Raw genomic sequence first — 15,370 nt, 5'->3', positions numbered from 1 at the left:
TAGGATGGCACCGGAGAGAAACGGAAGAGGAAGAGAAGAGGTAAAACTAAGTTGCTTCTTCGACCAATGAGTGAAACCAAAGAACCTTGAGAGGTTAAGCAATTTAAAAGAAAGAGCACAACTGAGAAGAACGAGATTGCAAACAATCCGTTAGAAAAAAAAAGGAACAAGGAACATTACGAGAACTTGAAGGTTGCAAAGACATGAATCAAGAGTTTAATGGACGAGGTAGAATTCGAAACCACTCCGGTTAAAACAAGATGAGAGGGGAAGAATTCGGGCAGCACTCCGGTTGAACATGGAAGGAATTGAACATGAACTTGAGAAGATGGGATGATACTTGATGAAATCAGCAACACACTGCCTCCGGAACTATTGAAAGAATGGCACAAAGGGTAAGAAGGATTTCAGACAGCGGTCCGGTTGAAAGAGAGGCAAAACTTGATAAGATAAAAGAACTTGAATGAGAACACACCGGTTAAATGGATAAGCAAGAAAATAACATGATCTTGACAAAACGATGTGATGGGTGAAGAGAGCAACATCACAATGCCTCTGTAACGAAAGAAATAATAGAAGATATATCATTGGAATAATAGAATGGAGAAGAAAATGCCAACTTCTGCCACAAATGAGTTTGGAAAGCATCCTTGCAAAGAAGAATTGAACGGAGTTGTTGGAAAATCAACAACGAAAAGCACAAGCTTGTAGTGGGCTTATGGAAAACATCTCAAAATTATGAGGTGACAACTGGCCACTAACGGAAACAATTGCTTGCTTGAGATCAACGAAGAGATGAAAACTTCTTCCACCAAGATGATAAAGAGATAACTTGGATCATTGGCAAGCACCACAAATAGCAACATTCCAATGGAAGGCTTTTAGGTGAAATATGACACAAGATAACTCCAACAACGAGGTTGATGGATTTAAAAATAACTCATTCTTAACAACATGTGAATCATGGAACATGAACTCAAATTATCAAGAATGACATAATACCACCTCCAAAATATGGTAGAAAGAATTGCACTCCGGATTACCATATGAATAAAGCTTGAGCTCCTTAGGAAAGAATCTCGATGAAAACTTTGAGAAGGGAATTAAATCCTTGATGAAGCATCATGTAGAACCTCCATGAAGAACTCCGGTAAACAAAAGGAATGAAAAGAAAGAGAAATTGAAAACACAAGGTGAATCCTTGCAATGATTTAGATGGATCTCCGTGATAATTAGAGCTTGGAACTCCGGGAAAAAGAGAAGATGAAACAAATGAAACCGAGAATTTTAAGGGCCTCCGGAATAAAGAATTAATCACTTGGATGAACAAGAATAAGAATTATGTTATGCTTATCCTTCACCAATTAAATTGATGACAATCAACGGATTTGGCATTCTACTTATTCTCGTAGAAAGGATTAAAAGAGATATATCAAAACTTGAGAAGGTCTTCAACGAACCACCGGTAGAATTGAAATAACAAATACATAAATATGATGAACAAGGAAGAGAGATCTTGAAAGAACCACCGTAAGAATTGAAAATGATCGAAGTAGGGGTGCATCACCGGTAAGAATTAGCAAATGAACGAAGGTGCTTGAGACAAACTAGATACATGAGAACAAAGAGATCAAGAACTGATTAGAGGATATTCGATAGATGCACCGGCAAGATAGGAGAATGATAACTGACGGCTGAGAATGAATAAACCTGAATTGATGGACTCCGGATGACAAACTGAGAAGGCTCTTGAATATCTCCTGATGGGTGAAAAAGATTCTCACAATCGAAAACAATTATGAGAGGATGGCAACAAGCTAGCACCATGAATCTTGAAGAGAATAGAGCAAGATTAAAGAGAAACTCTTCTTCGGTCTTCAAATGATGAGAATGACAACGAGAAACACCACCAAGAATTATTGAGGCACACCGGAAGAATCAAAAGCGAAGAGGTTGAGCCAACGATGAAAGAATTTGAAAGATCAAGGAGAAAGGCATTTGACTGATGATAACTCAATGTTACGTCAAACTTGGAAAAGAATTTGAGAGTAACGCCGGGAAAATAAGAAGAGTCAGGTAAGATCCTGGAAAAAGACCTGTGGGTTAGGGCCCACTAAAAGGATACACCGTTGAACAATTGATTGAAATAGATATTGCACCGGTAGAATTAAATGACTTGAATGAGATAATAATCTCCAAATAGCTTGAACGGATTGAGAATGGAAACACGAATCTTCTGAGATATCTTGAGCACTCCGAATAAGAATAGAGAGAGATGAACAATTATGAGAGGCACCAGCATGGGATAGCAATGAAATACAGAAAAGAATATGATCAACCCCGAAAGCTTGAATTGACAACACCGGAGAAGAAAAGGAATGAAGAATGATGAACTTGAAGCTCCACTAGAATCTTCATGAGAATCACCGGATAAGAACATTGACGGAAAAGAATGGAGAAACTTCCCATCAATAAAATGGATACTTGAAGAAGAAATCTTAGTCCTTGAAGAAAAACAAAAGGGAGGGAGGGTGGGAAAAACAAAGGCAACTTGGAGACGGATGAAACAACACCGTTGAGAAGAAGTGATAAATGATCTTGCAAATGTTGACGTGAACAGATCCACTTGAGGAGAGACACACCGGTTAAAAAAAGGATTGACAAGACAGACTCGATGATCAAGAAGGATTAGTATTCACATAGGAATATGAGAACACCATTTGGAAAAGGTATGGAATCAACATTTGACTTCGAAGCAACTCGAATACCACAACTCAAAACAAAACAAAGGATTGGCTTGCAAAATAAGCCAGAACAAACATATGATAGAGATTTCGTCCGAAGTTTTCGTGGTGGGGCCTACACGGGCTCGATCGTACAACACCATCATGTACAAGGCAGTGCACATGACATACGAAGCGTCCCCGAGTCGGCATAGCCAAGGACTCTTTAAGACACAACGAGACCACTGTAAAATCAACCGTGAATAGGCGGACCACTAGACGTCGAACCCCAATTTCAAATCATACATCTGTCGGAAAGATATCCTAAGAGCTACTTGAATTCCCACCTATGAAACTCCCGAAATTTTCCGGTTATGCAATCAGGTGTTGGGGATACAGGGGAAGCATAATATCTCACCCAAACTAGCAAATCCTACATCCAGTTGTATCCATCCTTCAACACATAACCAAGAAACCTTCGGAAATCATCTACCTCAACCTTCGAAAATCATCCGTTATACAAGTTATGGCGATACTCCCGTACTCACCTCAGTACTGGGTTATCGGGGTTATCTCACCAACAACTGCATAAAAGAGATTTTCGATGTCGGCGTACTAAACTCAGGTATTCCAGAACTGCAACGATAAAATTATGACGACAACACCTCAGAGCTCAACTCCCCGGGACACTTCCACTAAACCCCTGACACGAGGCACCAAGACAATGTTCTCATCATAAAACCATCGGAACGATTCCAAGATACCCGCGTGATCCTAAAAAAAAATTTAGTGAAATTTGAGAAGAGAAGAGTCAAAACTCTACGTCAGGATGCCTTACCAGAGCGATGAAGAGACTGGGAAGTAAAAGAATTCCTAACTCTCCGATATATAAAATCCTAAATGACTCAAAATATTTTTTTCTAGACTCAAACTCGGCCGCTAAAAACGATCAAGCAATGGGGCTCCTAAGGTCGGGGAAGGCTCTGATTACCAACTTGTTACGCCCTCGATGCGGCTATATCTCCCACGTGTCGAAGCACGACTTAGAGGCATAACCGCATTGAAAGCAATGTCGCAAGTGAGGTAATCTTCACACAACCCATGTAATACATAAGGGAAAGAGATACATAGTTGGCTTACAATCGCCACTTCACACAATTACATGAATAAAGCATTACATCATCCAGATACAATCAAGGTCCGACTACGGAACCAAAATAAAAGAAGAACCCCAAATGCGACAAAGGTCCCCGATCGACCCCAACTGGGCTCCACTACTGATCAACTAGAACGAAAACAACACAAAGGACAAGATCTTCATCGAGCTCCTCCTGAGCTTGGTTGCGTCACCTGCTCGGTAACATAGGCACCTGCAAACTGGTTTTGGAAGTATCTGGTGAGCCACGGGGACTCAGCAATCTCGCACCCGCGAGATCAAGACTATTTAAGCTTATAGGAAGGATGGAGTAATGAGGTGGAGCTGCAGCAAGCGACTAGCATATATGGTGGCTACAATCGCAAAAGAGAGCGAGAAGAGAGGGCAAAGCACGGTCGATAAAAGTATGATCAAGAAGTGATCCTATAGCAACCTACGTCAAGCATAACTCCAACACCGTGTTCACTTCCCGGACTCCGCCGGAAAGAGACCATCACGGTTACACACATGGTTGATGTATTTTAATTAAGGTCAACTTCGGGTTTTCTACAACCGGACGTTAACAAATTCCCATCTGCCCATAACCGCGGGCACGGCTTTCGAAAGTTCAAATCCCTGCAGGGGTGTCCCAACTTAGCCCATGACAAGCTCTCACGGTCAACGAAGGAATAGACCTCCACCCGAGACGTTCCGATCAGACTCGGTATCCCGGTACAACAAGACATTTCGACAGGGTAAAACTAAACCAGCAACACCGCCCGAATGTGCCGACAAATCCCGATAGGAGCTGCACATATCTCTTTCTCAAGGCACACTCAGATTGTCCAAGGTACGGGTAGGCCAACCCAGAGTTGCCCTTGGTGGCCACCGGCAGCTGACAGGTTGGACCAACACTCAGAGGAGCACTGGCCCGGGGGGGTAAAATAATGATGACCCTTGAGTCTGCAGAACCCAAGGGAAAGAAAAGGCTAGGTGGCGAATGGTAAAACCAAGGTTGGGCATTGCTGGAAGAGCTTTACTTAAGGCGAACTGTCAAGGGGTTCCCATTATAGCCCAACCGCGTAAGGGACGCAAAATCCGGGAACATAACACCGATATGACGGAAACTAGGGCGGCAAGAGTGGAACAAAACACCAGGCATAAGGCCGAGCCTTCCACCCTTTACCAAGTATATAGATGCATTAATTAAATAAGATATATTGTGATATCCCAACAAGTAAACATGTTCCAACAAGGAACAACATCTCCATGTTCCAACAAGGAACAAACTTCGATCTTCACCTGCAACTAACAACGCTATAAGAGGGGCTGAGCAAAGCGGTAACATAGCCAATCAACGGTTTGCTAGGATATGGTGGGTTAGAGGTTGAACATGGCAATTTGGGTGGCTGACAAGCAAGTGGTAGGCATCGTAGCATTGGCATGGCAAAAGAGCGAGCAAACTAGCATAGCAAAGATAGTAGTGATTTCGAGGGTATGATCATCTTGCCTGAAATCCCGCAAGGAAGAAGAACGAATCCAAGAAGAAGACAAACGGCCGTAGACGAACGAATCCTCACAACTCCGGAACAAAACCGAAGCTAACGTGAGAAGCAACCCGGAAAGGAACAAACAACATAGTAAACAAACATCACATAAACATGGCATGATGCGCAAACAAGTATGATGCATGTCCGGTTTAATGAGGCATGGCATGGCAAAGTGCAACAAACAATACTACAAGTTAAGTGGAGCTCAATATGCAACGAGGTGCATGTTGACGGAACACCACATCAATTATTTAGTTATCTCTCGTTTAAGCTACCCAACAATATTAACTGTTGTTAAACATGGCAAGAGGTGAAGCATAATATAAACTATACCATCTAAACAATTTAAATGGGGCCGGATATAAAAACAACAAATCCGGTAAATCCCCATATGCATTTAGCAATTTAATGCAACAACAAGTTTAAACATTTTAAATGTTGTTATCATGATGCGGATGACATATACAAGTTTTATGCAATTTTATGAAAACGATAACATGAACATGTTATGAAGCATTTGGTCACCATGGCGGAACAAAAAGGGTGCCACGGCGGCGAAACAAAAATGGTGCCACGGCAACATTCCGGTCCCGATAGCTCATGGAGATACCGGTGCAAAAGGAAAAGTGACGAGAGCGTGACATGCGATAGAAGGTGGGGTGATCCCAGATACCGGGTTCCCACAAGATGGTGGCACGGCAAAAGAGGGGCATCGCAAGGACGATTCGATCACGGTGCAAAACTCGAGCATCTCATTCAACACATGCATTCGGTCCACGGCGGTCGTTCTCGGCGGTTATACCTTTGAAGCGTGCGTTTTCGGGGCGGATCGAGTTCGGTACGATGTAGAGGAAGTAGACGTTCTCGAGTCGTCGTGGGAAGTAGTTGTACACGGGTCTTCGAGCGACGGTAGATGGTACACGTTTTTCGGAGAGGTACTTGGCGGACCATGTAGTCGATCTCGGCGCATCCGAAGGGGTACTTGACGAAATCCACCTCGGATGTAGTCGTACACGGCGTCGGTAGAGGAACTTGGCGTACCCATGTGCTTCACGGGTCGTCGTTGAACTTGACGAAATCCATCCGCAGGTAGCCGTCTGTGGTCGTACTCATGTTGGCGTGCAACCCGATGGTCTCGAGGATCGTAGTCGAACTTGGCGGTCCATATGGTCACCGAAACGAAGCAACACGAGGGCCTTGAGTGGGCAGCAGCAAGGACAGGCGGTGCGTGAGCAGCGGCAGGAAGCGGGCACGCTCAAGGAGAGCAGCAGAGGGCAGCAGCAGCAGTGAGGCGAAGGTGGCGGCCTAGCACGGCGCCGGAGACGGGGAACGGGTGGATCCGAGGTCCCCAGCAACAGGGAAGGCATCCGGCGAAACGGCAGAGGCAGGGCGAGGTCGACGACGAGCTGGAGAAGGCGCTGTGGGGCTTCACCGACGCCTGCACTTGTCGGAGATGGCGAGCGAAGGCGGGGAAGGCGGTCACGGCGGCCGGCAGAGTCGAACGGACTCGGGCACGCGTTCCAGCGAAAAGACGGACGGCGAGGCGTCTGAAGCGGGGAAGGAGCACGGGCGACGCGCTTGGGTGCCGGCACGATGGTCGATGGGGAGGGGCTTGGCGCGGCGGGGATGAGCTCGTGCTCGAGCGCCCGAAGAAGATGGCGCGGCGGCGCTGGAAGAAGGCAGCGGCGACGGGAGCCGGCGCTGACGAGGCTGCGGCGCAGAGGAGATGGGGGTCGGGCGAGTGATGGGACGGGCGCGATGCGGGCGAAGGGGAGGACGAGGGAGAGATGGATGGGGATCGGGCAGAGGGGTTCGGGCAAGTGGCGGCGTAGGGAGAGAGTGGAGGGAGAGATCGAGAGGAGGGGATCGGTCTCCTGGCGGCTAGGGTTAGAGGGGTCGGCTGGGCCTCCAGGCAAATGGGCCTAAGAGGCCGGCTAGGTTACAGGCTGCTGGGCTTCTTCTCCCTCTCTTATATTTTCTGAAAATAGAAAATAAATCAAGGAAGAAAGGAGAAGAAAGGAAGGTCCAAAAATGTTCGGATTTTTGGTGGAGCTCCGGAAAATGATGAAATAATTTATGGGCAGAGTTAGAGACCAAGAAGTGAGATAACAAAGGCATGGAGAATTATTTGCAAGTGTGTTATGGTGATTTCCGAAACAATGGAATATTTTATAATATAGCTCCCTAAATATCGGGAGGGTATATTATAAAGAGAAGTCACCATGTGAGTTCCCTCGGTTTAAATAGATCAAAAGATCTATGCAATTTATTTAGTTGAGGTTTTAAAAAATTAATGATATGATGGCATGATGACATGATGCAATGCACATGATGCAAGGATGAATGCAACAAATAAAACAAATCACACGACGAAACTCGGAGTAACTGGAAGTCTTCTGGAGCGTCGGTCTCGGGGCGTTACACTCATATATGATCTCATCATCCAGGCAGCTTCTCATGTTCAGTGGGAACAAAGTCTAAATTATATTCCAACCATCGTGGTAATGTAACCAACTTTCAGGATATAATTCATTCTTCTATCAGTAATGTTCTGATCTTCCAACGTTCAAAAACAATTATTCTGATATTCAAGTTAAAAAATTCTCTTACTCGGCAAACACTAAGTAAAAGAGAAATCAACAAAAGAAAACTAAAAAAACTAATAGGCAACTACATTTGAAAATCACACCTTTCTAAACCACTGTCAAAAAAGTATGTGCCTAACCAATATATCCTGATATAATGCTATAGCATGCAGGTTCATTACAACATTATATTGATCATCATTCTTACTCCGGTATTCAACATCGATAACGAGTCTGCACTTACACCCTGACATATCCCTGCAAGCAATCAAACCTTAGCCCAATGCAATAGTGACATAGCTCCACGAGCAGATAAAGCACTTAATTAAACTGTAGGTGAGTAGAAGCAGAAATACAAATTTATAGTTTATAAAACATCTCTGACATTAAAATAAAAGCAGGTGCAGAAATAATTTAAATTTAAGTACAAAAATAAAGTAGAAGTAGAAGCAGAAGCAGAAATAAACTGCATGTGCAGTATAATCTAAGTAATTAAGTACTCCCTCCGTGCTTCAAAAGAAGGCGTATAACTTTTTTGGATAAACTTGGCCAAACTTTACATTGTTTGGCTTTGCGCACAACTTATATGCCTTCTTTTCAAGAATGGAGGGAGTGCAATTAAAATGCAAACATGAAATTGTCTCGTGGAAATTAACAAAGTGAGCTGCAGGTATATAACAAATAAATATTTTTCTGCCATAATCACATTATGGCAGATACATTATCAACATAGGCTGGACCAGCAACATTCCAACCTAAATTTTTAGCCAAGGTGAGAAACTAAACCAACCATGTTGAAGAAAAAGAAATCAAACTTGTAATCGATAAAATATCCATGACACATAATCATAGGGTAGATATAAAGTCTTTAGTTCTTACAACTCTAGGGAAATAATATGGCCAGTACCAAACAGCAACAAACTCATCAGCAGATAATATTCGCTTTTCCACATTAGATATAAGTAGAACCATGAGAGATTTTCTACTTGAGGTAGAACCAGAAAAGCAAGAATCAGCAAATGGTGGATTTACTCTAAATCATTTGAAGAAATCATCGAATGGCAACAAAATCATAACCACCACCTGCAGGCCCCGTCCAAACCAAACATGTGCGATAGACTGTATAATATATACTTTTTACTGTAATCAGGATTGCATACTCAACACACTCCAATCTCACATATTGGGCAACAAAGAAAACAAATATGTGACAGGCAAGTCGAGCCTTTGCCAGTGAGACGGAGGCATACCCCGATGAGATAAACATTACACAGAATAGCCACACACTATTGTTCCATGGCCTTATCTGTGTGGTGGTTCCAAACTTGAGTCCCTCTTTGCTGAACCATCTGTATCTGGTCTGCAAATCAGAGAATACAAAGACCACATTGAGCACTCAAGATAAAACTGTATTGGTACAGTCAATACCTAAGACTACGCAAGAATTTGCTTTATTCCTTGAAGTTTAACTCGCACAATAAGCTAGCTAACCGTACCTTTACTATAAATAATCTGATTTAAAACATAAATGACAGGAGTCCAAAGGTCAAAGGCTCCAAGCAGTACAGCAAACAGAGAGAACGTTAGATTAACAAAAACCCATTTCTCGCCGCAATGAAAGCATAAACCTGCATACCGAGGACAACAACCGGAACTGCGTGTGCGAGAATTATAGAAACATAGGAAGCCTTTTGCTAGTACAGGAAGCACATCAAGCAAATGACACACAAATGCATAATCAACCAAGAAGCCTGTCTGCTAGTACCATGGTGAACTGAAAGGGGACATCAAAAGGTAATTCAAAGTACTTTTGTTATCAATGACTTGAGGCATAAGAGACACATACACACAATCAAGAGATAGGTGTTGAAGATTACCACAAGTTCAACTGTTTATGGACCCTGCCCATCTTAGTAGTTGGTTTACTGACCACCAGTATATGAGGTATGTTTATTATTTATGGAACCTGTCCATTTGAGTCTCAATTATCAAAGTGGCCAGCATGCCTTAGCTTAAGCCTCAATATCCCAATTCTGAACATTCTGGTAATATCTATGACACACTATAATTATATTACGCACTCACCAACTGATTATTTCCTAATAGGCCACCTAATTACCCTTTAATATATTATGAGCAATAACAACATAAGTCATCAAGATCTTTGTGATACTTTCTACTTCAGCTTGCAAGTGGCATTAAATGAGTGCGCAAAAAAAAATATGAAAATAAAAAGGCTTAAGGTACTTCTAACAGAACTCACCTTTAAATTTCTCAAGATTATTTTGGTATGCAACTTCAGCCTTGGATCAACTAATCTAGCATGGTAGCTTTTTCTTCTTAATGCAAGCACAAATCTGTAAGAACTGCTAGTTAAGCACAAGTCCAATTAATCTAACAAACCAAGCCACAAATGGGAGCAAACATCACCTTGCGAAAGAATGGCACAAGGCAGCTCCGCATCTCGTGCCATCTCCAACCCCGAATGCGGCCGCCAGCCCCGCAGCTACCACAACCAATGAACCAATAAAGAGCACAACACATGGTTTATGTGGTGTGTGAATTGCATCTGCACAAAGGGCATCATTTCATGAGAAATAGTTGTAATTATGAAACAAACTAATGGTAAAGAACTGGCACTGATGGGTTTAGCAAGCGGTTAATTTAATTATATTTGGTAAGCAGCGGCTGGCAATTACCAAATGTGATGTGCGTTGATCTTCTTAAAAAATGCCTCTCATATACATCAAATATAATTATAGTAGGAAGATGGGAATAGGAAAGCCTATAGGTACCATACTAAATAGATGGTCCAGTGGAACGACTGTAACCAGCCTGGTATAAATTGGGAAACAGCGATCTGGCACATGAAACTAAGCCATTGAAATACAGTTGTTGGCGTGCACGTACACTTCTCGTGCACACATCTAGATCGAGAAGAAGGTACCTTAAGTACAGCCACGACCAATCAACAACATGAGAAAGAAAAAACTGCAAAGCATGCAAGAAGCAGGAAGCAGAAGGAACACAAAGGAAAAACTAATCCATCAGGGCACAAGCATTTCATCGAATAGTAGGGCAGCAAGAAAAGGGGGCTAATTTTCTCACCTCAACGCTGAAGGCAACCCAGAGCGAGAAACATCACAACACCTGCAGAGGACGAGGACAGAAATCTAAGGAGCAAGACGAAAGAAGGATTTAGCGAAGCAAAGGAAGAAAGAGGATGGAAGAAGAAGGGAGCAGGAAGCAACCCGATGCCGTAGACAAAACAAAACCACCGGTGACCGAGATTAGCAACGAACTGGCGCGCTTGTCGGCGTCGCTGCTCGGGCTCTCGATTCTTCGCCGCCCGCGCCGCCGCCCTTCATGGTGGACCGCAACACACCCTCCATGGGTCGAACGAACACGATGCACGTAAGGCCACGGCCTTGGACTCCACCAACGCCATGAACCACACCGCACGCCGCTGGCTGCACGAACCAAAATCGAATCAAATCAATGCCGATCGAGATGTTCCCAACCAACACAAAACTGTGTCTTCTTCCTTGGAAATCGCATCAAGCAGGGGAGCGGACTAACCTCGCCAAGCGAGACGACAAGGCAGGAGGCTGATTGGGCGAAGTCGGCGCCGAGAAAGATGGCGTCGACGGGCCCCCTCTCCCTCTCCGCCACGGACGAGGACGACGCCGAGACCGCGTCTGTCCGGCCGGAAAGCACCACACGACCGCGGACGGACGTCTCCCCGCTGGCGGCGTACAGCAATGGTGAAGCGGAGCGCATTGACGGAGAAGCGGCGAGCGGCTGAATGGAAACGCTGGGGAAGGATAGGACCAAGGATCTCTCTCGATACAGTACCAAGCCATCTGGCTCGCAGGGACACACCAACGGGTGGGAGAACCCAACTCACTGGCAAGTGGGGCACACAGCATGCGGACCCAACGGCAGGTACATAGGTAATCAAGAGCTAGTCAAGAAAAATGAAAAAGATGGGCCCCGCGGCAGCACGGTCCCCGGTACAGAGAACGTGGGGTGAGACGGACTGGCTCCACCTCCCTGGCAGAACGACTGCGACGCTGTAACTCCATGAGCAACCGAAAGAGGTAAGGGCATGTCCAACTCTACAGGCTGGACGGATGCCTCAGCTCTCCATGTCGGTTCGGGTGGTCCTCGATTGCTGTTTGTGCTGCTTGCAGGCTAAAGGGGGATCTTGCAGAGGAGGCCGGCTCCTGTCTGACAAAAGTGCAGCGAGGCAAAAAAAGACGAGAGGAAGCTGAAGGAAGCGTGGGGCTGAGATCTGGTAAAGCAGGAGAGAGAAATACGAGTGGTAAAAAAGTTGGCCGGCTGAGGCTATTGCTGCGTTGGGCAGTGGATTTTTGGACCGTTGTTTCCCTGCTACTTTTCTACGTGGCAATGGTGAGGCATTAGGTAGGTAGTGCTTCCATTGTACATGCCCTAATAGCACACCAGTTATCCTAACTTGCACCTAATGTGATAATCTAATCCCAAACTTGTAAAGAGGAAAAAGGGGATCTGGCGATTGCCAGGGCGATACGCCGGCGCTGCCGGCGCTGAAGGATGGCTACGACGCCGGCCAAGGTGGCCCGTGGGGCTGACCATGGGCGGTGGTCGGAAGGCGGTGGCCTCTCCCCCCAGGAGTGGCGCACCATCAAGCGGCGCGGGGTCGAGCTCCTCCGTCGCGCGAAGGACCCGGAGGCCTGTCTGAGGCAACTGAGGGAGCGGGCGGCGGAGTTCTTGGGAGGTGGATCCAAGTCCTTTAAGGATGCTGAGAAAGAGATTAAGGAGAGTCCATCGGTGGAAGAGCCGCTGATTCCGTTGGCTCCCAATGCTCTCCCACCAAATCTGGAGATTAATGGAGTAAAACGGAAAGGAATTCTTACGGGTGAGTCAATTCGAAAGTTCAATGGGAGGTTTCTCACCGATGATTATGCCTGCATTACATCCGATTTGGGAATTATTCGTGTGGATTATGAGGCGGAATTTGGGGGGCGGGGGGAGTTTTTGAGTGGCCAGACTAGAAGCCATGTTCTTCGTCTCTGTTCGACTTCGCCTCTTTCGTCTGTCTGGGTGTTTTCCCCTCTAACAAAAATCTAGAATTCCATGTCGAGCCATGATGAGCCCATCCAGGACACCCCTGGTTTGACTGTTCGAGAAGAAGGGCCAAGTGGGGAAACTGCGCCGATCATGCGTCCGACGCCAGCAACCACTGTGGCGTCCGATGGTGCAGGAGTGCTGGAGAGTCAGGAGGCAGGTGCATCTATGGGGGGCTGGAGTGTGCCCCCGTCCCTGGGGAAGGATGCCTCGGGCTCCAGGACGCCCTGCAAGCGCGGAGGTGGAGCTCGTCCTGTGTTGACCACCCCGGAAGCCACAATCGGCTTCATCGCTCCAGGGGCTACTCCGCCTCTGCAGCGAGCCGGTAAGGCGGTTGCTTTCGTGTCCCCGGATGAGGAAGATGCCCCAGTCATCATCGACTTCGCGGCAGCCCGGCGCTCCACTGCGGGGAGGCTGCTCGTTGGACGACTCCTCTCGCCGTACCCTGCTGACCCCGACGCCATCGTCCGTGATCTCAGGGGACCATGGCGGATCCGTGGCGAGGTGACGGTCCAGCGGGTAGTAAGCTGTAACGTCCTCGATGCGGCTATATCTCCCACGTGTCGAAGCACGACTTAGAGGCAAAACCGCATAGAAAGCAATGTCGCAAGTGAGATAATCTTCACACAAGCCATGTAATACACAATGGAAAAAGATACATAGTTGGCTTACAATCGCCACTTCACACAATTACAGGAATAAAAGCATTACATCAACCAGATACAATCAAGTCCGACTATGGAACCAAAATAAAAGAAGAACCCCAAATGCGACAAAGGTCCCCGATCGACCCCAACTGGGCTCCACTACTGATCAACTAGAACGAAACGACATAAAGGACAAGATCTTCATCGAGCTCCTCCTTGAGCTTGGTTGCGTCACCTGCACGATATCATCAGCACCTGCAAATTGGTTTTGGAAGTATTTGTGAGTCACGGGGACTCAGCAGTCTCACACCCTCGCGATCAAGACTGTTTAAGCTTATAGGTAGGGTAAAAGGTATGAGGTGGAGCTGCAGCAAGCGACTAGCATATATGGTGGCTAAACATACGCAGATGAGAGCGAGAAGAGAAGGCAAAGCACGATCGTGAAATTATGATCAAGAAGTGATCCTAGAACAACCTACGTCAAACATTACTCCAACACCGTGTTCACTTCCCGGACTCCGTCGGAAAGAGACCATCACGGTAACACACGCGGTTGATGTATTTTAACTAAGGTCAACTTCAGGTTTTCTACAACCGGACATTAACAAATTCCCATCTGCCCATAACCGCGGGTACGGCTTTCGAAAGTTCAAATCCCTGCAGGGGTGTCCCAACTTAGCCCATGACAAGCTCTCACGGTCAACGAAGGAATAGACCTTCTCCCGAGACATTCCGATCAAACTCGGTATCCCGGTTCTACAAGACACTTCGACAAGTTAAAACCAATCCAACAACACCGCCCGAATGTGCCGACAAATCCCGATAGGAGCTGCACATATCTTGTTCTCAGGATACACTCAGATTGTCTTAACTTCCGGTAGGCCAGCCCAGAGTTGCCCATGGTGGTCACCGGCGGCTGACAGTTTGGACCAACACTCAGAGGAGCACTGGCCCGGGGGGGTTAAAATAATGATGACCCTTGAGTCTGCAGAACCCAAGGAAAAGAAAAGGCTAGGTGGCAAATGGTAAAATCAAGGTTGGGCATTGCTGGAGGAGTTTTATTCAAGGCGAACTGTCAAGGGGTTCCCATTATTACCCAACCGCGTAAGGAACGCAAAATCCGGGAACATAACACCGATATGACGGAAACTAGGGCGGCAAGAGTGGAACAAAACACCAGGCATAAGGCCGAGCCTTCCACCCTTTACCAAGTATATAGATGCATTAATTAAATAAGATATATTGTGATATCCCAACAAGTAAACATGTTCCAACAAGGAACAACATCTCCATGTTCCAACAAGGAAAAAACTTCAATCTTCACCTACAACTAACAACGCTATAAGAGGGGCTGAGCAAAGCGGTAACATAGCCAAACAACGGTTTGCTAGGACAAGGTGGGTTAGAGACTTGGCTGAACAATATGGGAGGCATGATAAGCAAGTGGTAGGCATCGTAGCATAGGCATAGCAAAAGAGCGAGCATTTAGCAAAGCAAAGATAGAAGTGATTTCGAGGGTATGATCATCTTGCCTGAAATCCCGCAAGGAAGAAGAACGAGTCCATGAAGAAGACAAACGGGCGTAGTCGAACGGGTCCTCACAAACGCAACGTTACCGGAA

The 15,370-nt window shown here is 45.8% G+C and overlaps 1 long non-coding RNA gene across 3 annotated transcripts; it reads right to left on the bottom strand.

Annotated features, from left to right (window-relative positions):
- Window positions 1-7,907: 7,907 nt before the first annotated feature.
- LOC119354709 lies at window positions 7,908-11,830 on the bottom strand. Of its 3 annotated transcripts, none has more exons than XR_005171187.1 (7): window positions 11,573-11,830; window positions 11,245-11,463; window positions 11,102-11,166; window positions 10,424-10,562; window positions 10,257-10,350; window positions 9,244-9,353; window positions 7,908-8,251 (listed from the first exon to the last, which is right to left on the bottom strand). It is a non-coding gene; the product is annotated as an uncharacterized LOC119354709 (long non-coding RNA). The 3 variants fall into 3 exon arrangements; XR_005171186.1 differs by having other exon boundaries at window positions 11,102-11,143; window positions 11,573-11,829; XR_005171185.1 differs by having other exon boundaries at window positions 11,102-11,463; window positions 11,573-11,829.
- Between the last annotated feature and the right edge of the window lie 3,540 nt (window positions 11,831-15,370).

This window comes from Triticum dicoccoides, chromosome 2A (assembly GCF_002162155.2).
Source record: "Triticum dicoccoides isolate Atlit2015 ecotype Zavitan chromosome 2A, WEW_v2.0, whole genome shotgun sequence".
Lineage (NCBI taxonomy): Eukaryota > Viridiplantae > Streptophyta > Magnoliopsida > Poales > Poaceae > Triticum > Triticum dicoccoides.
Note: the sequence above shows the minus strand (reverse complement) of the source record. Positions and strands in the feature narration are given on the sequence as shown.